Source organism: Daphnia magna, linkage group LG2, assembly GCF_020631705.1.
Source record: "Daphnia magna isolate NIES linkage group LG2, ASM2063170v1.1, whole genome shotgun sequence".
NCBI lineage: Eukaryota > Metazoa > Arthropoda > Branchiopoda > Diplostraca > Daphniidae > Daphnia > Daphnia magna.
Window position 1 is genome coordinate 10,787,217 of NC_059183.1, and position 24,225 is coordinate 10,811,441.

At 38.4% G+C, this 24,225-nt stretch overlaps 3 pseudogenes; 2 read left to right on the forward strand and 1 right to left on the reverse strand.

The window, feature by feature from the left end:
- The first annotated feature begins 6,434 nt into the window (after nucleotides 1-6,434).
- Nucleotides 6,435-8,035, forward strand: LOC123469914 (annotated as a pseudogene).
- Nucleotides 8,036-8,144: 109 nt separating this feature from the next.
- On the reverse strand, nucleotides 8,145-9,052 carry LOC116917874 (annotated as a pseudogene).
- An 8,998-nt stretch (nucleotides 9,053-18,050) lies between these two features.
- Nucleotides 18,051-20,321, forward strand: LOC123469915 (annotated as a pseudogene).
- The last annotated feature ends 3,904 nt before the right edge of the window (nucleotides 20,322-24,225 follow it).

Sequence of the window (24,225 nt, forward strand, 5' to 3'; positions counted from 1 at the left end):
TAACTTCTCTGTCTTCTCCAGCTTCCTGACATTCCCATGCGAGTTTTTCGGATTGATAACAGAATCATCGCCTGCGTAGATAAGGAGAATTTGGTTCGGATAATCCGGATGCTTGTACGCATGCTTTGAAAATCTGTTGAAAAAAGCCAGTTGGGTTTCTCCCTGCTCAATTTACAATTTGAAATAATATTTGAAAATTTTAACACCATCCACGCAAATGGTTTTTTCCCCAGATTCCTGGCGCCATGAGTAATCATCCATTCTCCAGTCATTTCGACGACGTTCATCAATAACCCCAAATAATCTTTAACTATTTTGATTAGGTACAGAAATATTATTGCTTTGCCATGATAATGTTAGCAGTAGTGGAGAAGAAGAAGATGTAGAAAAGTTAACGAGATGTTCAAAAGTGCCAAGCCATATGTTTTCAAGGTAACGAAGTCACATCTAGAGGATAGACAATTTAGAGATTGGCTAATTGAAAATCCAAAAATAAAATCACAATCCTTTTGTCACCCCTTGCCACAAAGCTTCAAAGCAAGCAACAAAAGAGGCCTTCTCAAACATAGCTCAACAGCCAGTCACAAGAATCAAGTGGAATTCCTCAAGACGTAGCTAAGCTTCTGAACAATCAAAATTCAACAAGATCACTAGAGTTGGCCTTAGTTGTCTCTGTTGTTAAAGAAAACTTGCCAATCCGCTTTATGGACACCCTGATTAAAGTATTGAAAAGCCATGTGAAAGATTCAAAAGTCGTGAAAAGTATTGCCACTGGATTAATAAAAAATTTATTTGTGCCGTTTGAGGAATCCAAATTAGCAGACGTGCTGAGAAATACGTTCTTTTCCATTATAGGGTGGTTCGAGGTTGCCATCTTGGCACGGTATTTCTGGACCCTTAGTGCAGCCACAACTGGAAAGCATTGGCTTTTTAGGTTTTTTGGTGGCAAGTGTGATGTAGTTTAAGTTTCTTTAAGTGTGTTATTTTTTGAAAATGCCAGAATTTTCAAGTTTTTCAAAGAACTTGGATAGTGAAGCAAAGTGTAGGTTATTGGAACAGTTATCCCTATTACAAATTGACGATCCTAATTGGATTGACAACGATCTGTGGAAGAAAAACCGTGACGTTCTCATAGTAATTCCACCAGTAATTTGGCCAAAACTATAGACTATTTTCAGAATGGGAGAAGTCTAATAAGTGGAGAGAAACTGTATGTTGAAAAAGACGTAATATTAGCCATGGAGTAGAGTCTAGAAAACAAATGGTTTAGAGACTTTTCTGCATTGCAGCTTACAAGCAACACAGTCGTCATTAAAGCAAAGTGTGTAACCATGAAATGCTTATGTTTTTCATTTCAATCGACTGTTACATTTTTCTTTTCTTAGGTTACAGCATCTCAAACACTGAGTGTTACATATTATCCTTGGGTCGCTTGTGCTAAAGGTGGCATGGTACAGTTTGCCAGTTGTACATGTACTGAAGGGTAAAATTCCACCTAGTGTTCATCTTTCTATAGATTAGAAGTATTAAATAGTACTATGTAAAATATGATATAGTGTAGGTGAAATGTGTACGCATGTAGCCACACTTTTGCATACATTTATTTCGGCCCATGAAGTGAATACGGATAAACAGTGCAACAAAAGTTGCACTGAGCAAAAATGTGGTTGGATTGAAAACACTTCTAAGCCGGTAGAGTAATGAAAAAATGTTAAAAATATGTTTGCCTACTCATTTTAATAACTGTAAAATACAGGGAAAAACTAGCAATTGGAATTTTGACAGCTTTCCTTTATTTCATATACCTAGAAGAGCCAATGCTTTTCAGTTGTGGCTGCACAACGGGTCCAGAAATACCGTGCCAAGATGGCAACCTCAAACCACCCTATAGTAGATGAAAGTACGGATAGAACGATTACTAAATATATGGCGATTTTGGTGAGGTAAGCACAATGTACAACAATTTACTCTGTGGGTTTTATAATAACGAATTATTGATTTTCAAGATATTTTTTTGCAGAGCGAAAAAGGCCTGTTAAAGAATTTTATTCATTGCCAGTAATCAAAGACCCCACAGCTGTTGGCATAAAATCCACGGTGTTGCAAGAGTCTCAGAAAAATAGGATTTCAGTATTGAAGATAGTTGGATTCGGATCAGATAATGCAAGCGTTATGACTGGACGCAACAAGTGGTTAGCTACTCTGCTAAAATAAGAAATACCCTGGCTCGTAGTATTTGGCTGTATATGCCATTCGTTCGCATTGTGCGCTGAAGCTGTCGTTAGACTCGAACATAATGCATTTCACAAATGACGTTTACAGTTTTATTGGAAATAGTTCCAAGAGGAAGCAAGAATTTCTGGAATGTCAACAGTATATTGATGTAGCAAACCCCATGATACTGTATCCAGGCAGGACACGTTGGCTAGTAATGGAATATGATTGCAAGCAACTGGAAGGCACTCACTCTATATTTTCAATCGTACCTAGCTGACAAGGACAAGACCACGAAAACTATTTATCAAGCACTCAATAACATTCATGTTCAACTTCATTACAACTTTCTTGCTTACATCCTAATAGTTATGAATTATTTGAATCTAGAATTTCAAAGTGAAGAAGTTCGTATACACAAGTACCTGGATGTGGTAGAGTTTGGTCTAAAAATGAAAATGAATAACTTCATAACAACGAGAGTTTTGAAAGAAAAAAACTGCTTCGAAATAAGCTTGGAAAATTCCCAAAATTTGAAACCGTTGAACCCAATTTACTTTGGAACAAATGTCCAACAACTTATTGAAAACGCGTCGGAGAGTGAACACACGCTTGTTGAAATTTTTCAAATCAGAACGCTTGGTTGTTATCAAGAATTTCTTAAGCAAATACGCTCTAGAATCAACTATCAAGATTCTTTGCTTCAACAGCTTAAATATGTGTCTCCTGCAGTTGCTATTTCAGGGAAGGTTTCGTCAATTGTAGGATTATACAACAACTTCAAAGAAATATTACAGTCACACATGGACATTGAGGCTCTGGATGCTCAATGGAGAGCAATTCCTTTTATCCCAAACATCGAGACGGATGTTTTAGCATACGCCGGGAAAATTAATGCGTTTCGCAAAAGGCAAAAAAATCGCCCATTGAAACCTCTAGAATGTGCTCATTGACTGACAGTGAACAGAATGCCAGTTCAACAGATGGGGAGCCCGACCAAATGCTAATGCTGTACCTGTTCAGTGCATTCAAAAAGTTGACCCGAATATATTTTGGAATTTTATTTCTGAACAGCATAGCTCAATAGTTGAAAATTTTGATTTAATGGTTTCTTTTATGAATTTTATGTATTCTGCATATTCCTATTTCTCCTTTTTTTTTGTTTCGAGATGTTCTGCAGTAGTCTATCTGGGGAGGTAAAACTAGTAAATCCGTACAAATCGAAGAGGGGGAAATGTATGTAAATAAACAGTACCTTAAACTTCTGTACAAATCCAGTTTAAATCTTACTATATGTGAAACAGTGTTCCAATTATCTCACTCAGTCGAACTGCGTATGGGTTTATATGTAAAACTACCTGATATCCGTTGATGGATTTATTCTGGGGGTTCATTTTACCTTTCCCATCCCTTTATCATAATGCCTAATTAGCACATTGAATCAAAAGATGTAATGCAATCCTATTGTTAGACTTAAAGCCTGACGTGCCAGAGCCTTTTGAAGAATGGGACGACGGGTATTAAAAACAAGACACGTGACAATGGACTAATTTCGGAAGGTCATTTTTTCCCTGACCACTGTTGAAGCCGCTGAGGCCCTTTTGCATCAGAAATATTCAAATTGTATTTGAATGAACGCGTCCATCGACAAAACAATTTTACATCTTGGCTTAACATGATACTTGTGAATAGAGGAACTACAAAACTCATGTAAGAGGCTTTCAGAGGACAAAAGAACGAAAAAACTTACTTTTTTGGTACGTAGATACAAGGCTGTAGAGGAACTACACAACTAACTTTCATTAAACTTTGATACAGGGATATGGAAAAACGATATTACTGACAGCTGACTGAGTTAAGTACATTTTTCTTGGTTGGCTGCGTATTGCCCTCCCGTTTGTTCATTCAAAGAAGGTTGGAATAAATTGCTTTTGTTTCGAGACGTTTCAATAAATAACATTACAATTCAACCAACTTGCAGTTGTAAATTTAGTCCATGTTGCAATCTTCGTCGATCCCATTTGGTTTCTTCTTATAACTTTTTCTGAGGCGCAGACAAATCTAGTGCGGGTCACTTCCAAATCAGAGTCACTAACTATAGGAAATAACTTCCGGATGCCATCTGCAGATAACATAAAAATATTAGATAACAAATAGTACGTTACAATTACAAAAAGTATTTCTAATGGATTCACCATGAACAGCATCCACAATAAGAGACCCTTGTAGTTTGTCTTTTTCTTGTCCATTTTTTGCACCCCCACCAGTGTAAGGCGGCCCGACATTCTGGAGTTCTTATCCTATCACTAGATCTTCTAATCACATCTTTGACGCACTCACCCCCGCATCTTTTACAATTTCAACCTACAAATAAATAAGAGAGATTTAATTAGTACAACCAGATACAGTATTATCATTATGTACTTGACAAAATCATAAAATCTTACCAATGACAAGTGAATTGTGGTGTCTGACTTCATTCCGGCATTAAAATTAAGGAACTCGTCAAAATTTTAAAAAAGCAAACACTCCAAAGAAATTGGAATTTCCGAGTCGGGAGTTAGCAATCCATTGCGGACCAATTTAGCCTCGATGTTAGATAGTCTTTTGTCGATCAATTTCAACATTTCCGTAATCCTTTTGAGTTCTCTCATTAACACGAGATGTTCTTACGGTGGAGTTAATTTAGTTTTGTGTCTAAAACACATATAAATTATGAACACGCTAACTAAACTTACAACCGAAGACGGAAAAGTGATCAAAGGTGTGTTGGAAGACGATTCTGATTCTGCGAAAGTTGCGGATGACAAAGACCTATCTATTGGTTGGCTGAAGATTTGTAAACTTTTAGATATACATGGCTCTTCTTGATTCGATATACTTTCCATGAGAAGCGAGGAGTAATAACCAGGTGTTTCTTGTGAGAGCTGCGAGCTCACCGTTGCTGCCGATATCGTGATGTTGGGGTAATTGTCTTTCTGAGAATTTGGAACTGCAATGGAGCAAGTAATTTATTAATAAAACTACGTATTAATAATTTTTTGGGAAAGTTTTTTTTTTTTAAAAAGAATGCCAGGTTGTTTAAATGTATTGTGAAGCAGGTTAAAAATATCCCCCCAAAAAAAAGCCACCCCCCCGCAAGCAAAAAAAAAAATTAATAAATGGTAAAAGAAAAAAAAAAAGGTAAAAAAAAAACCTATATTTTAAAAAAATTTTTTTTTTTTATTTTTTTTTTTTTTTTTTTTTTTTTAAAAAAAAAAAGTATTTAAAAAAACAAGGACAATATTTAAAGGGCGGAGATTTAAAAAAAAAAAAGCTATTGTTTAAGTGACATGGACTAGTTAAAAACTAGAAATAAGTAAAGGTGACTAGAAAAAGTGAATAGAATAGCGGTGATTTTTACAATGCATCATGCAGATCAACATAGAAATCTAAGTGAAGCACAGTGAGGTGAAACGATTGGTTTAACTAGAGCCGGGCATTTTCAAGCGCAAATCGCTAATTTGCTCGGTTGCACAAGATCAACCGTTCAAAGGTGGCAAAAATATTTTTTTTAAAGAAGAAAATGTCAAAAGGAAAAGGTCTAAGAGCTTAAAGAAGAAAACAACACTGCAGCAAGATAACGCAATAATGTGTTTTGTCGCTGTTAACCCTATTCTTGAGGCTAGCGTTATAACAGATTAGGGTAACTTAATTTTTTTATTTGATTTCACAAATAAAAACATTTGTTTCACAAATAAAAAAATTAAGCATTTTTTGTGCTTAAAGTGCAACAAAGAAGAAGTTTTTGCCCATGCACAGACCAAAGGCAAAATCTAACTGAAAAAGACGCTTATCGTAAAAAATTAGCGCTTTCTATAAAGGCTTTGACTATGCGTTGAAGATAACGGCTGGTGGACAAAATATTAAACATCTTTCGTTTGTCAGTTAGTTTAAGTTAAATAAAACATTTTTTAAAATTTGTTTTATTCTTTCTAATATTTATATTTTTAATACTATAATATTATCCCTCTTCTAAAATCGTCTGTAACCAATAAATTTTTATGTTGCGAGAAATTATATAAAACGGAAAATTTGAGAAAAAAGTCGGGGTAGGGGAAAGGGAAAGTTCAAATTCTCCGTGTTCCATATTTTGGAAAAAAAAACATTCAAATCATGGCAACCGTCTCGCTTTGCAGTCAAAACAAACAAAAAACTTTTAATTTTTCGCAATTAAAACAATGTCAGCTAACCGGCATATGGTATTTTATTTAATAAAAATCAATTAATTAATTTTATTTATTTAAAACTAGCAAGACAAGTTTTCGCCCGACCCCCTTCTGGCCGGCTTGGGCAGCGCTTCAGTTCCGTAAAACTCGAAACTTTGTACGCGTTTTACGGACACTCCCGCTCATTTTCACACCCTAAACCCTATATTAAAAATGATCAGCGTAAAAAGATCTACAACCTTGTATCAATTATTTTTGGATTAGAAAAAACTTGTCTTGCTAGGTAAGAGCCCAATATTTGAACGTATAGCAAATGTAATAACCAAATGTTACGTGCCAGATTGATGCTGGCTATTCAGATTTACATCACCGGAGATCAGGAACCAATTCGAGAACTGAGGCAAGGACTCGTTCGTCGTTCACTTTTGATGTTGGTGCTCTTGCTACGTTCGATATCACCAGCCGTGCGTCGCCGCTATCCAACTCTTGAGAGTCTCGTCCTAGATGGTAAGTCATTGATACGTGTGTGGTATACGTAAATTTTTTAAATGTTTCTAATGGCCAAAGGTGTTATGACTCGAAAAGAGAAGCAGTCTTTCGAATCGATTGTTCCAGTTGTCAATTTGTTTTGGGTACCTGCTACTTGGTTTGCGACAGGACGCTGTCAGCGATGGAATGCTGACCAACGAATACGGCACAAAACTCATCATGGAGGTTTGTAACATATCCTGTCTTAATGGGAATTGAATGTTGTAAGACATTTAATACTGTAGACCTATACGTTCTGACATTAGACGTTTTTTTCGTGTTAATATTTACTCATAATCGTGAAATCTAATGGATTTGATTTTTCATTAAAACAAAAGGAATTTTTAGAATTTCGTGCCAACTGCGGTGCCCTTTGGAGCTACAACTGGGTTAGCATTCCAATAATCTACACTCAAGTAATTCAAACTAGTTTACGAAGCATTGTCAATTATAATTTCCCGCTTATTTAAAATTGATACACATGAATACTATTGATAAAGGTGTGCACGTTATCCACGTATTCCTATTTCATTGCCTGTCTCGTGGCCCGTCAATATACGGGTCCTAGTCATCAATCGCTCCAGGACATCGACATTGTCCTGCCTATCGGTACAGTCATGGAACTCGTTTGCTACGTCAGACTGCTCAAAGTGGCCGAACAGATCAAAAATCCTTTCGGCGATTCCGACGAAGATTTTGACCTCAACTTTCTCATCACCCGACATCTTCGAGTTGTTTATTTATTTTGTTCTTTCTTTAATTTCCACCATTCTTTCATTTTCGTTAAATGATGAATTCTAGACAGTTCATCTAGGACTGGATGACTTGGACGTGAATTGCCCGCCTTTGACGGACGCTAGTTCAGGAAAAGCGGCTTCCAATGGAGCGGGTGATAGTTTACAGCTGATGCCGGGCCAGTTGCTGCAGAATGAACGACACGCGTCGGAACTTATCAAGTACTGATAATGCTGCTAGACTACACAAGGGCCATAAATGAGATCTACCCTCATAGACGCACAAAAATTCTACAGACATTGGCTTGAACAGTTTGCAGCCAAATCAATTTCAGTCTATTACAAAGTTAACTAAAAAAAGCTGTAGCAACCAATTCAAATTGATTCAAATTGATCTAATATGTACAATTTCTACACAGAGATTTACACACAAAAAAAAACGCGTGCAGAAAAGGAAAGTGTCGATTATGACGATTTGCTGTTCAGAAACTTGCTGTTGTACCAAGCGATCTCATAGCCCCGTGGGCCTGACAAACCGAGCAGCTTGAACGTGCCACTATACCAAGGATTAAGCTTCGAATCAAAACGGACCATGCCCTCTTCCTCCAGTTAGCGGATGATGCGGACACGATCACGCATCTAATCTGGAGAATCCTTGATAGGCAAATGAATCTCTACGGCCAGCTGACGAATTTTGTCCAGCATTCCCGATTTGATTATCTGAGGAATGACTGCCCACTCATCTAACTCGATGTCAATCTTTAGGTAGTCGATGATCTGTTCACCATGTCGCTTCTTCAGCATATTGTAGATGGAAGTGAGTGAGAGGAGTTGCCTTCCTTTTTTGTTGGTCGTGTCTTGGCTATGGAGACCGAGTTTGAAGAAATGAATGGCTGGACTGCGGTCGTGATCTTCCGCTTTCATTGACGGGTCAAAAGCGTAGACTTGACAGCCATAGCGTTCCATGGTGTCGTCGAAAGACCATTCATTATTGATACCGAAGGAGTAAACCAGACATTCACCAGGAGGAGGCGCCACTTGCACTGGATTGAGACAGATTGCTTTCTGGCCATCCAGCCCCAATGGTTTGCGTTTCATGTGTCCGCCGAAATCGTGTGCGAGACGACAGGACGTTCGATTGGGCCACAGGAAATAGCTCATCATGTCCTCCGCTGACATTTCTTCAGCACTAACAATTCGCCAATCAAAGACGGACGTCTGGCACGGTCGGCTGGCCGTCATCCCAACAGTTTGAATGCCGACATACTGCAAACAGAAGAATGTCGTTGCAAAAAAGAGCGAAACAAGCAAAGCTAATGCACTTTTTCTGTTTTTTATGGCTTCGAACGCCATTGTGATGACGCTCACAAATGCACGTTCAAAATGACAACACACAACGGGATTCTATACTGGGAAGTCTGATGGATTGCTGCTGATGTGGTGACGCGTTCTCTTCGGTGTCAAACTACATACTTAACACAGCTGTTTTCATTTTCTTTTCCCCCTTATTTTTTAGTTCAGTTTCTAGTGCATGAAAGCTTATCGGTGTCACACCAGACGAGTGGTATATTCTATTTGCGTATCGCTATTTCTTTTGGTTTCGAGATGCACGACAACGGCCACTTCCCCTCTTGCGTCTAGACGATTATTAGCATTCCCGTTCAGCGTAACAGCTCGCCATAATCAAACAGCCAGCAGTATAAAGCAAGTTTTAGGTCCATACGGCACACTTTAAAATCTATGCATTTATTTTTTAATATACGCGTTAGAATTAGCTCATTTCTACTTCAATTAGGCGATTAGCATACTTCAATGACTTCCAATGACCCCTTAACAACAAATCTATAATTAGTTGTCAAGTGCCATATGAATAATGTGACTATAAAAAATAATGTTCATGGCTTTTGGCTCTATGATCAAGTTAATGAGTGTAAAAAAAAACAAACAGATGTTCTACATCATATTTCAGGAAACATTAAATTTTCCATGCAGTAATGCCAAAATGAATGAGTCCGCGCATCGTTTATTATCCGTCACACGGATGTAGGAGGAGTGGGATGCGCAGTGAAAACAAGATCATCTTTTAAATTCAAAATAAAATTTTCCCCTCAATTTATAGTAATTTCAAATCATTTGAAAAATGTTTGTTAAAACATCAACTTTAATTAAAAACCAATTACAAAAGGATTTAACTCGAAAATATTTTTCAAACTTGAAGTTAACGAGGAATTTGAAGGGCCGCTACCAGCCGTCAATGTGCTTCAATAAATAAAGCCCAAACCGATATTCCCAATTAATCCAACAGAGTTTCGGAATCTTCCATGGTCATTATCAATCCCCGATTGATCTTGAATATTCTTCATCGAACTCAATCAAATCTCAAACTTCCCAAACTTTAAAAATGGAATATTTTCCCAAGTACTTTGCTTTCCTCCATTGGATGATGTATCTCCTAGATCTTCTCCGCATCATTACAAGGACAGAACCCAGAACGGAGTCTACCGACACCGAGGCTGTTGACGTGTCCGAGGAGAACACGGAACCAACGCCGGTGGTAACCCAGAACGTTGACGCATCCCAACAAACGGACGACGCGTTTGAAACCCAGATCCAAAAGGCCCGCGAAGAAGAACTGATGAGAGATTTCTGATTTAAAAGACCAACTTCAAACGGCGCACCGCGTTAGTCAAGGTATCAAGGTAGAACTCGAGGACGCGAAGGAGCGACTGATCAAAGAAACGCAAACCTTCAAGTGCGAAATGGAGTCTGTCAAGGTAGAACTCGAGGACGCGAAGGAGCGACTGATCAAAGACACTCAAACCATCAAGTGCGAAATGGAGTCTGTCAAGGTAGAACTCGTGAATGCGAAGGAAACCATTGCCGAGTTGGAACAAGGTCAGAACCGTTTGATCGCTGCTGAGTCGCAAATGAAGACGATCGCTGAAGGCAAAGACGCCATTTTGGCTTTTTGAAAGACGCGGAATTGAAACAATTGCGAAAATCGGCCAAACAGGTTCAGCGTAAATCTAAAGTGAAGACCCGAGATGTTGGATGCGACACGGAGGACCTTCCTCAGCCCGTGAAGGCCAAAGGAATAGATGTTGGATGCTGCACGGACGATTTCCCTCAACTTGTGAAGCCTAAAAGTCGAGACGTTTCGTGCGACACTGATGATCTTCCATCACTTCCTGAGGCTGGAAAAAAGACGTTGGATGTGGCATCGATGACGTTGCACCCCTTGCCACTGCCAAAGAAATCCAAGGAGCGTCTGCCGATGAAGGGAAACAATCAGTCGATGAAAGTGAGAGACTTACAGAATTTCGAGAGGTTTCGTCTAGAAAGAAAAAGGCCAAACTTCAGGCTAAAGCAGCAGCTAAAAAGGAGGAACGTGCACCCGAAAAGGACAAGACTCCAGCGGAGTTGGTATCGATTTACGAAACTGTGATGGACGCTATTTCTCCATCACAATTTCCTCCGCTTTCCGGCAAAAAGGCCCCCAGGTCAACCTGCCGCTGATGTCAGACCTGCACGACAACCTGCCGCTGATGTCAGACCTGCACGAAAACCTGCCGCTGATGTCAGACCTGCACGACAACCTGCTGCTGATGTACAACCACCAGTTGTTTTCCAGTCAGCTGATTACAGATATAAACAAAAGCCGATCGAAGGTTACACAGTCAACCTGTCCGAAGGCCAAACATCGGTTCATCCGCCAGCTCGACCCCAAGCGAAGGCTGCGCCAACTGCTGCGCCAACTGTCGCTCCTGAGAAGGAGAAGGCTGCCACAGCTAAACCAGCTGCCAGTTTCGCCATTGTTTCTGGAGAAATTCAACAATTGAAAACTGCGGATAACTTGGTACTCTTGGACATTCATTACAGAAACTACGGTCGTATTGTGGGACGAGGAGGTGAAAATGTCAGGCGCCTGGAGGAGACTCACGGAGTCATGATGACCTTAGTCCAAAACCAAAAGGCTCTCCAATTTTACAACTTGAAAATATCAGGAGGGAGTCCCGCAAAACGTCGAGCTGCCGTACAAGAAGTTATCGAAGGTCTGCCGGTGACGATCGAGTGTTCTAACGTCGACTTAAGACAACTCCGTCATCTAAAAATGCGGAGTTCCGAGACGGAATTCTTCGTCTCCGTCAGACGCCCGATGTCACGTGATGAGAAACTACAACTCTAAGGCCAAATAAACGACTGCCGAAAAGCTTTCGACCTTCTCGTTAACGGAAGAGATTCGCGGCCATCCCCCAAATAAATTCCACATATCTCACATTTTTTACCCTCCACATGCAGTTAAAGTATGACTTTCAAAAACAAAACAAATGTGTTCATTTTTTTTAACTACCTGTTTGAAGTGTACTCGTAAAGATACTAAAAAAATAGCCCGAAAAAAAGTTAAGTTAAGTTATTCCGAAATACAAAAAAAATGCTAAGATACAAGATATTATCTTAAAAAAACAGTAAAGATAAGATATTTCCGAATTTTTATGGTGGGATAAAAATAAGATAAGTTAAGATAAGATAAAAGTTATTTTTTAGCAAAAAAAAAAGAAAAACAACATTTGAGTCGATAAATTGTTGAATTTCTGTATTGTATTGCATGACAGTCTTACTTTTAGTTTACAGTTTTACACAGCATCACGTAAACCAACTTTAAGCCCTGCGTTGCACTTGATAAGCATCAAGTTGATGAAGAGACCTGGTTTCATGGCGGCGCGTTTTGCTGATAAAATATCCGAAGCCACACTAAAAGCCCGTTCAACAGATCCTGGTGATGCTGGAACGCTAACAGCATCTCTTCCGATTTCGCTTAGTATTGGAAAACGACACTGATTAGATTTCCAATACTCGAGGGGCTTAGTGACGCAAAGGTCACTGTCGGGATCCACTGGATTCACTAGAACTTCCATAGCTACGATGGGTTTTTTTAAATAAATCCCAAACTCCTCCAATACTTTGGCCGGGCCACTCAGGGAACGAGATTTTGGTGGCTCAATTACTGTTGAATATAAACTCTGGCTTAACCTTCTCTTGCGAGTTGATGAAGGTTTTACTGCGTCTTGCTGAACTTCATCCCTAGCTTCATCCTGTTGATTTGGCGCAGAAACGCTGGCTGCTTGTTCTATGATATCCCCCTTTTAGGGCAAAAGTTACCATTGATTTTCATAACCTAAAGTTAAAGATACTTAATTTTAACTGAATTTGACACAAGATAAAAGATACCAAAAAGATACCAAAAATATCTTATCTTAACTTATCTTAACTTATCTTTTACAAAAGATAGGAGCCACTGGACCAGTATCACCCCCAATGAGGGTCTATTTTTAATTCATTAAGAACTCTTAAACCGTAATCCGTAAAAACAATTTTATACCGGCTCTGTATAAGTAAATGAATTAACTAGCTTCTTTCACTATAATATTAATTTTTGACGAGTTATAGCGTGGGCAACACCAAAAAATGTGCTGTAAATAAAAATGAAAAGACAGCACTATTTTTTTGTTTCCTCTATAACTCGAGTATTTTTAAGAATTTCACGATGATTTTTTTGTCACACATAGAAATTGACATTGACAACTTCCCAGTATTTTTTTTTTCATAGTTCATCATCACCAAGACCCGTAACTGCTACTGTCCTGTTTGGTAGAGTATCCTGCACAAAAATCCGAACACCGATTTAATTTTTTAAAGCCACCTATTGGCGGGGTAAAGGGTTTTTTGTTTGTTTTTCTTTAAGAGGGAGGGTAGACGGGGTGATGGACACATAGGGCAGGGTTGGGTAAGTCTAGACATTTTTTATGCCTTAAGGTATTACGCTTTGAGGCAAGTAACAGGTCGGGACATTTTTGCAACCCCAGGGGGGGGTGTTTTTTTTTAACGACAGTTGGAAATGTTGGACTTAGGCTGTGTAATACTCCTTACCCAAAAAAATTATATAGCTGCCTGTGCACAATTATGTCGATACCGATGGCATATGTGTAGAGCCTCTGATTGCGACGCCGTAGATCAGTAATCGATTCCCAATAAGGCATTACAAAATATTTGGTATCGTTATAATATTCTTCATTCGAATTTGCTGGGAAAATTAATTTCTCTAGAACGAATGAGATTATTATTTTTAATAATTATTTAATAAACAAAAAAAGCACATATTTCTCGATGAAAATTTGTTTTTATATACAAACGAGAATTTCTCGAAAGTTAACCATATTAACTCATCACCTGATCTGGAATCGAACACCGATCTCCAGCATCACATTCAGAAACGCTACACCTACGCCATTGACACCGACGTAAACATTTACAGGCAGCTGGAACATAAGCTAAATTGTTTCGGTAAGCAACATTACCAAGCCCAAGCCCTAAATTTCCAACTGTCGTTTAAAAAAACACACCACCCTGGGGGTTGTAAAAATGTCCCGACCTGTAACTTGCCTTAAAGCGTAATACCTTAAGGCACCTTTTTTAAATGTCTAGACTTACCCAACCCTACCCTGTCGTGTCCATCACCCCCTAAAGTCTACCCCCCCCCTAAAAGAAAAACAAACAAAAAACCCACTACCCCGCCAATAGGTGGCTTTAAAAAATTAAATCGGTGTTCGGATTTTTGTGCAGGATACTGTACATGTCCTGTATGACCCCGCTCTCCCCTAATGGCTGAACCAAATCAAGAACTAAAGGGTAATAAAAAAAAACTTTATCTGTCGAGACAAAGTTGGTTTTAATTGCATTGGAACTCTTTGAAGCCTTCAGACGGAAATAAATCGATTCTTCCAGGTTAAGATTCACCAGAATGCCAGCATTTCTTTTCAGTGTAGGTTTGTTCTGTTCCTACATTTCTTGACTTCTTCTACGTTGATACCGATGACGAGATCCATATGTTTTTAGTAGACCTCGACTTCAAAAAATTTGATTCTGTCAGTAGAATAGTTAGAAGGGAAGCACTACTAGAACGAGAGTTGGAGCATGGCACGCTAGAGGTTAACCACTAATACGACGAGTTGTCAGACGGATTTTGTATGTGTCTGATCGAGCTTTTTACTAGCTATCCGTACCGTTATACGTTATACCGCTATACGTATGGTAAGGTGGTGGTACATGCATATTAACTATGCCGAATAGGCAGGTATACTCCACAATGCGGTGCGGCACAAGAAGGGGAAGAAAAAAACATACCTTAGTGGTATGTCTCAGAACCTCAGACCTGAAGGTCCCTCCTATAAGAAACACCCGGTGGGTTAAAAACCAGTAACTTTTAATTTACACTCGAATATAACTGCTCTCCGCCGGACATTCTTGCTTGAAAGATAAAACAGATCTTGGCTTTTTTTTAGGGAACCATTTTTAAAAACTGAAAAAGTTTTACGGTAAGAGTTATTTTTACGAGGACCGAGAAATTTTTTCGATTTTTCCCACTTATTTCACCCGGTGGGAAAAAGTAACATTTTAAAATGAACATTCAGTAAATCCTCTTTTTTCAAGGAAAAATTTTTGAAGTAACAAAAAAAATCCTACGGAAAAACGAAATAGATTTTAAGAACCATTCTTTCATATTACAAATTTAACAATACGCACTATCTGACCCTTCAATTTTTTTTCGATGTATTCCTTGGTTTAGTCGGAAAAATAAAATTAAAGTGACGTAGTGTCATAAGAAAGCAAAATGAAAAAGTTTGTGTTCCGATATTTGTGTAATACAGCATACCACTGATTTTTTGGTAATGTTGAATTTTTTTAATGATTGGCCTAAAACACCACAATAATCTTATTTGCTCCAAAATAGTTGAATTAACTCTGAAAAAAAATTTTTGCTGCCATAATTTTTTTTGTATGACGAATGGAGCTCGTACAGTTGTGTTTAGAAAATGCGCCATACAAAAAGTACGCAAAGTGTATGTCTATTGTTTTAAGTTTTCCGTTAGCGATGTATGAAAAGTTTAAGGATATTTTTCTTCCTTTCAAGAATTCTTAATAAAAAAATACTCCCCCTATTTAAAAAAATTTAGACCAAGGCCATTATTAGTTAACCAAGGTTATTATATCGTTCAATGACACACTTGTTACATCATGTATGCCATGTTCCGTTCAGTTTGTTTGATTGATTTAAACCTTATATAGTATTTATTTTGTGAAAAAATTATTTCAAGCGTATTTAATTATACCCATATAGTTTATATAAGGTTAATGATTCAAAATTTAAAATAATAAAAAAATGCGGGTGAGAAAGAATTTAGGATTAGCAGGCTTTTAGTATGTAATTGTTATTGATCGACAGATTATCCACAAACCGTTGAACAACACCGATTTTATGGATAAAGGTAAATCAGCAAGAGCTTCAAAACACACAAAAACAAATTTGATAGGAAGGGGATATTCGATAGACAAAATTTAATAATACGCAAGAAGAAAAGAGAGAGCTGATTTCAAATTCGCGTTTTCTAGCTGCGAATGTTTTTTCCTGATCTTGATGAAAAAATTGTTTCCGATTTGGATAACACCGGGTGGTGTCAACTCGGATGTTTCAGAAAGAACCCGACCGAAAGTCGTCCCTCCCTTAAAATAAAAAAATATAAATTGTTTTTGCAAATTACAATGGATTCAATGACAAAAGATATAAAGAAAAGATATATATCCATAATTCTATACACCTCAAATTTCCGAAACATCAACGAAAGGCAGCCAGAAGTTTTGACGCCCTTTACCTTTTCTCTCGGGACATTATTAGGGAAAATGTGTACTAATAACTCGACAACTATCTGGAAATAATCGGAAGAGCCTGAAAGAGGAAAAAATAAAGAATAAAGAAGAAAAAAGTAATATTTTCTTTGTGGGAGGGAGGGGGCTAATAAGGGGCTAACAAACTAAATATACGCCCACCTTAGTATTCTCTATTCTTTTAGCTAGTCTGTTTTTGCTTCTGCACAAGCGCTGATCGATATTTCCGCACTGGATCAAAAATATTTTTTTTTCACGTTTATACAACCAAAATTTTGCTGTTCATCTATTACAAATAACGAGTGTTGCGAGTGAGTTTTTAGAAGCGAATATTTAGTAAGGAAAGATGACAACCAGTTTAGTGCTATCTAATTTGTTTTATTTTCAAAAGATGCTCATAATCATGCTGAATTGCCCGATACAGTTTTGCAGCGATAACTTTGCTCTTATTTCTTAAATTCTAAAATTTTCAAAAAATTCTTTGCGACAAAATTCTTTATGTAATCATGCTTTTTCTAAGGGCGGCAAAATGTGCCGTATTCGGCTACGTTAGAATTTGTCACATGTATGAAGTCTTTTACTGATGCGTTAATTAGATAACTAAAATCACTTCTTAATGATTTTAATTCTAATGATAATATCGCTAGTGCATTGAGTAGTGTTTCCACTGTTTTCGATTCTTCCAAAGCTGAACATTGCATTCGCAAAGTTTACGAAGACCATCCTCAGTTTATCACACCTCAGTCTCTTCCTCTGAGTGCTAGAATAGATAGCCAAATTACATCGCAAGGAGTTATCTAAACTATATCGAAATCCAATGTTGCTCAATATATTCCTATTTGGAAAAACCTTGAAATCACTCCTGTTGAATGAACCTCTTTTCTTGAGTATGATAATCGAAAGTTACCCCAGCTAGCACAAGTTATGCCCAAGTTACTACCTGGTTACGTTTTTTTCCCGGGTCATAACCAGTGGGAATTACTTGGGCGTGCCCTATTTATTCCATATTACCACCCACAAGACTCTCTGGTCACGACCAGAATAACACTCCCATAAAACGGACGTTGGCCGTAAAATAAACTATTATTTTTTTCTTTTTCTTTTATATAGCTTTATTAAATATGATTTATGGAATCGAAAATAAAATAATACCATTCATGGAAAATGTGATTGTTTAAAGCACTTGATTAAATGTATTACTATCATAAGGCAGTTACACGGGGACACCAAACTAATATGATGACAAGAACATATACGGTATCAAATCGTATTTGTAATTGCAATCGCATTTACATTTTAAGGTGGAAACAACAAACAAAAAAAAGATTTTTGGTATTCAACCATTTCTCACTGAAGAATAAAATGTTTAAGACAATGAAATCCGAATTAAAACAAACAAACATGGATACGACCTGATACCAGGTACGGTATCAAATCGTATTATTATAGTGTCTAGAATTGATAGACCCTGATTCAGTTGCAATCTCACATCAAATGTTTCTAAGAAGATCAGCATCGCTTTTCAACAAGTCATCATTAAGCGGTATCAGCACCTGCTCTTGAGCCCTTCCAATTTGCTCATTCCTGTCAATTTGTATATTGCCAAGGACCATTTGCTAGTGTTACGTAAGTAATTCATTGTTATATGAAGCTGGTTGTTTTTTTTGAAAAATATTTTAACCTTGTACTTTTCTTTTCCTACACAACAGCTTGACAGACTCATCAGCCGAGTATTCACGCTCATCGGGGCTTCAAAAAGCCAAACGTTAGCCAAAAGACTAAAACCTCTGCTCATCAAAAGTCCAGGGTATGCGGTTTTATTAATTTTATTATACACACTTATTATTAGATTGTTCATTTCGACAAGATATTTAATTTCAGGAAATTGTTTTCCTTTTCTTTTAGAACGAACCCGTTCGTTCCCAGGAAACGTACGGTTAACAAGCGACAATTGCGAAATCGCTTACAGCGAATGGTTGATAATGCTCTTCGAAATGTCATCAGTGTGACTGGTGAACGGTTAAATTCCGAATCGCATTCCAGCGCAGATGAAGAAACCGGTTTTGTAGCTGATGACGAAGCTGATGACAGCTTCGATGAAGAAGAGGAGTAGGAAGTCGGTGTAGCTAACGATACTAGGCTTGACAGGAGTCCAGGAAATATCCGCATGGAAAATGTGTCGTTTACCGAAAGTGTTGCGTCAGAATGTGAAGAATACTACACAGACTCGAGTTACTTCTCACCAATCAATCTCACCTTCATCACCAAATCATCAATCATACGTATTATCATTTCGGCCTAGAGAAGGAGATTTTAAATCACCTGAAGACAGCCAAACATCCTCATACTTCCTTAAGAGTCCTAGTCAACGTGGACGGTCTACCACTGTTCAAAAGCAGTACCACTTCGTTTTGGCCAATTCTTGGGAAAGTAAGAGGAGAGCACTCACCCTTCCCCATTGGAGTTTGGTGTGGGCCTAGCAAGCCAAAGTGCCCAAATAAGTTATTGCACCCACCCATTCGTTGACGAGGCGAAAAAATTTGAAGAAGATGGTGTCGTCTACGGCGAGCAACACTATACAGTGAAAATATGGGGTTTCACATGTGATTCACCTGCCAGATCATTCATCACCGGGACCATGGGGCATACCGCGCGAAATGCATGCCCAAAATGCAAGACAATCGGGGTGTATTACAAGAAACCCGGCAAGGTGCGTGGAAGAGAAACGTTTCTGGATATCTACGCTCCTCTACGGACCCCCGAAAACTTTATCGACAGGATGTGTCCGGATTCCCACGCCATGGAGACAGTTGTGCTGGAGGAATTGGACCTCGACATGGTGTTGAATTTCCCGCTGGACTATATGCACCTCTGCTGTCTTGGAGTGATGAGATGAGCTTCTCCTTCATTGGTTCAACCGAAAACGGTGATGCATCGCATAACCCACGATGACGTTGCCGAATTGTCACGCAGACTTGTTCATTTTCAAGGATCGATTCCTTCCGAGTTCGCCAGGCGTCCTCGTTGTCTAAATGATGAACAACGGTGGAAAGACACGGAATTCCGTCTCTTTCTTCTATATATTGGCCCATCAGTCCTGAAAGGTGTTCTTCCGAGTGTCTTATATGACCATTTTATGTTACTCTATACCGCAATCAAACTGTTGTCCTCGGATGAAACTTGCTTTCGATTTAACTCATCCAGTAAGGATTTGTTACACCATTTCATTCGGGAGTCACCTAAGTTGTTCGGAGGCCACTTTATAACGTTTAATGTTCATTGCCTTATTCATTTGCCAGCCGATGTTAGTAGATAGGGCCCTTTGGATGACTTCAGCTGCTTCCCGTTTGAGAACTTTTTGTATCAATTAAAGAAGCTCATCCGTCACAGTGCAAACCCACTTGTACAACTTGTTAAACGACTAATCGAAATGTCCAACTGCTGGGGAACATACTCATTTGAAAGCAATTTGGATTCCTTTGCTCATGATCTAGTGCTATCTGGTCCCCATTCGGATGGTCCATTACTTCATGGGGATCTCTCTTGCAATTTCCGCCAGTTTCGCAGTGTTCAGTTCCACCAATGGAATTTCTCTATTCGCCACCCAATTTGTTATGTAATCATTAACGATGAAGCAGATGTCCAAGCCTCTGTAATTTCAATTGAAAATATTATTGAAGATGAGTACGGTTCTGTCTTTATTGTTGGTCACTCATATCACAATGAAAGTGCGTTCTTTGTTCACCCTTGTAATTCAGATGAAGTGTTGTCTATCAAGTCTGTTAGTGTACCCTCTGCGTTTTCATCAAAGTGGCCAATTCAAATGACTAAAACAAAAGCAATTGTGATCCCAACATTTCCTGATGATGATGCGGGCATACCAAGGCTTGTTATGCTGTGTTCCCCGTCCAAATAAAAAACAAACATGATTAAATGTGATGGTAAAAAGTAAAGCGTTTCATAACTTTCATCATTATTATGGAAGTATATTTATTTTGTAAAAATTAGCAACCTTTGGGAACCAATTGGTCACAATGAGCTAATATTTTTAATAAAGTAACAATTAGCCACCATTTGGAGCAAATTGGTCACAATAGCCTGATCGCATTACTACCAAATCAATACCATAAAGTGCCCAAAATAGTCGGTAGCGAATTCAATGCCAGGTCACGACCAGGTAATGAATTGGGAAAAACGTGGTTTTCGTTTAGAATGGGACGGGAAAAACATCCTTGTTTTCATTCAGCTGTATGCAGACGGCGTCGGGGCAACTAATCCTCTTGCTTCAGCAGCGTCGGAACATAACAGCAGGTTAATAATTTAGATTCCAAATTTTACGCATCTCTTTCAAAACTTCACCTAGTTGCAATGTGTAATTCCACGGATCTGAAATATGACGACGGGCAAGACATTCTGTTAGAGGTGATTGTTGATGATTTGCTTAGTTTCGAAACTGACGGCTTTGAGATTAATATTCCTTCCAGGGGAACTTTTCAAGTGAAGGCTGTGCTTAGTCAATTTACTGGAGACAACTTATCAATGAATCAAATATTTGGCTTAACTGAAAGTTTTGCACATGATTTTTTTTGCCCGTTGTGCTATTGTACTCGATAAAAAAGTCTGAATTGTTTCAAAGAAAAAGATTTTCGCTTTAGCACCCTAGAATCTTATAAACTAGACCCTTACTCTTAAGGGTCATCAATCAGTTACACGTTAGAGGAGTTAAGAAATTTTGCATCCTGAATCGCTTAAATTTTTTTCATATAATGGCAAATTGGATCAACGATTGCATGCATACATGCCTCCAAGGCATTATTCCGTATGTGTGTGGTCTGATTATACAAAGTTTAATATCCCAGAAAATTCTTGACCTGGACGAAATGAATGAGGAAATTTCTAAAATATTTTCATAGCTAAAAATTGATAAAAAAAACAAGCCAGGTTTGATAAAAAATAATGGTAAAGAGGGTATATTGTCGCGGTTATTGAGGCCCCATGGACTAGTTGTCACTTCCGGCACTACACGGGTGTTCGTTCAGGATCACAGTCGTTTTCTATGCAGAAAATGGGGTCGGCCATGTTGCAAATTGACTTTACAATCCCACACCCTCTCTTTTTGACCGTCTCGTACCCCTCCTCCTACGCACCACTTCTCTCTCTTCTCATCTAATAACCCCCTAATTTTTGCGCGCAGAAACAAGGAAAAGGGGGGTGGGGGAGGAAAGGGAAGAACGAAAGAGGAAAGGACAAGACAGCTCGTGGGGCAGTCGCAAGAAAAAACTGGACCAGGAAGGTTGTCTCAGAAACCTAGGACAAACTACTCTTTTCTATTGTCAGTCTCCACTCTTTCAACAAATACAAATTGTTTCCAGCCAGCAATCGTTCTTGTCATTCCCTACACCGTCCGCAAGTTGATTGTTTGTTCCCATATAGACCAAGTTGACAGATCCTCTTTGTTGTTGTTCTCTGACATATAGAAATTTAACTTCTATATGTTTAGTCCGTTGATGATTTTCGGGGTTATGAACAAGACGAATCGCACCCTGGTTGTCACAACGTATTTCAATTGGTTCTGAGAGATTGTGATCAAGATGGTTGCTTCATTCAGACTGACGAATTCTGCCTGAGATGCTGCGTTGTAGTCTAGATGACCAGGCGACTGGTCCTCCGCACATAGTAAAGATATAGCCTAAGATAGATTTCCGGCCATCTAAATCTCCAGCAAAATCCGCATCCGCATAACCCAGTAGACTCTCAGATTGGCTAACATCGAAACACAGACCATACTTGGCAGTTCCTTTAAGTATGCCAGTAGGTGTTTTGCGGCAGTCAGATGTTCCTTTGTTGGATTTTCACAAAATCTGGCAAGTACGTTGATAGCTTGTGCCATATCTGGCATGGTGGAGACAACTAGGTACATAACACCTCCAATTATTTCTCTGTAGCGACTGAATAAAGGGTCTGACGAACTGTTCACTTCTTGAGTTTGGATACTTTTTGACAGTTTCACATTTAGATCACTTGGAGTGGATTTGGCGTTGCAGTTCATCATTTTGAATTTTTCAAGAAGTTTTGTAACGTAGTCACTTTGATGTAGGATAGTGCGGCTGTTTGAGGGATCTCGTACTATGTCGATTCCTACAAATCTGGTAGCTGGTAAGACTCGAATTTCAAAGAATTGTTCGAGGTGATTTGTGAGATCTGTGAACGTCGATTTGTTGTTGAATAATACTAGTGGGTCGTCAACATAAATTATCACCATCAATAACTCCCCCTGTTGACGACGAACAAATAAGCAAGGATCTGATTGACTCTGAATCAGACCAAATTTTAGTAAAACTGGTGTGAATTTCTCGTGCCAGGCTCGTGGAGCCTGTTTCAATCCGTAGATACATTTCTTCAGGAGGCACTTGTAATCAGATTTTTCGTAATCTATATATCCTTGAGGTTGATCCATGTAGATTTCTTCTTGTAAATCGCCGTTGAGAAAGACTACCCAAACATCTAGTGAAGAGATTCCAAGTCGCTGTTTTACTACAAAGGCCACAACCAACCGGAAGGTTTCCATTTTTACTACTAGGGCAAACGTTTCAGTGTAGTCAATACCAGGTAGCTGTGAGTAGCCCTTGGCTACGTGGCGTACTTTTCTTCTTGGAGCTACTCCTTCATATCCTGGTTTGTATTTGTAGACAAACATACACTTGATGGCCTTGCGACCTGGGGGTAGAGAAGCCAGTATCCAGGTTTTCCTGGTAGTTAGAGCTTGTTTTTCTTCATCCATCTTTTCACGCCACAGTTGTGCATCTTCACAGGAGATGGCATCTTGGTAATTGATAGGCTCGTATGGATTATCGACCACTTCAGATAAGGACACCATGCTCTGAATAATTTTTGGAATTCAAACTCGAGCAGATCTTCGTTCCGTAAATGTAGGTACTTGCATACTCGGATCTACTCCATCAACAGTGATAAGTTCATTGACAGTGGGAGTAATAGGTAGCGATCCAGGAACTAGTTCATTTCTTGAGATAGGGAAATTTACTTCAGTTGATGTGTGATGTTGCGATGATTCAGGGGCTTCCGCTACTCCCCTTGCTTCAATAGATTAAAGAATGGATTCTACCTGGTTCTATCATTATATCTGATTGCTGGAAAGCAAATGACAAAATAGAGTTAGTTTTTACTTATATTTATTTGATGTATGTTTTATTGTTAATAATTGTTTGTTTTCAAATTAGGGAACACAATAACTACATTCATCTGAAAGTTAATCATAGCTTGCATTTTAAAGATCCCGAAAATGGAGCACATACCAACCAAATAGAGGGTAAATCAATTTTTATTTAGTCTAATTAGTAATAAGTAATTGTTTATTTCAGGATTGTGGAATTTAGCCAAAAAAAAGTCTTCCAAATACAAACAGAAGCAAAAAAATGTTTGCTGGTTATTTAGCAACCTTTATGCTGCGTACCAAATGGAAAGGAAAAGATGGCTTTAAGTTATTTATGCAATATGCAGCTAAATTGTATTCTGAGGAATCTACTACCGATGTAACTGAAACAAAAAGTTTAAAGAGTGCTTGTAAGGAAAACATACTTTACTTTATTTTACTTATGTTACAAAAAATTAATAATAATATTTATTATTCGGAAAAAAAATTGATTAGGAATTGGTGTTTCGTCAACTATGTATGTGGAGAAGTTTAGGTTTGGGGACTCTAAACTGAATGTAAAGTTAGATGCCTATGAAATAGTTTTTTAAGTGTGTTAGAGTGTCGATTGAAGAGTAAAATTGATTACCGTATTGTTTAATGGGGTGGA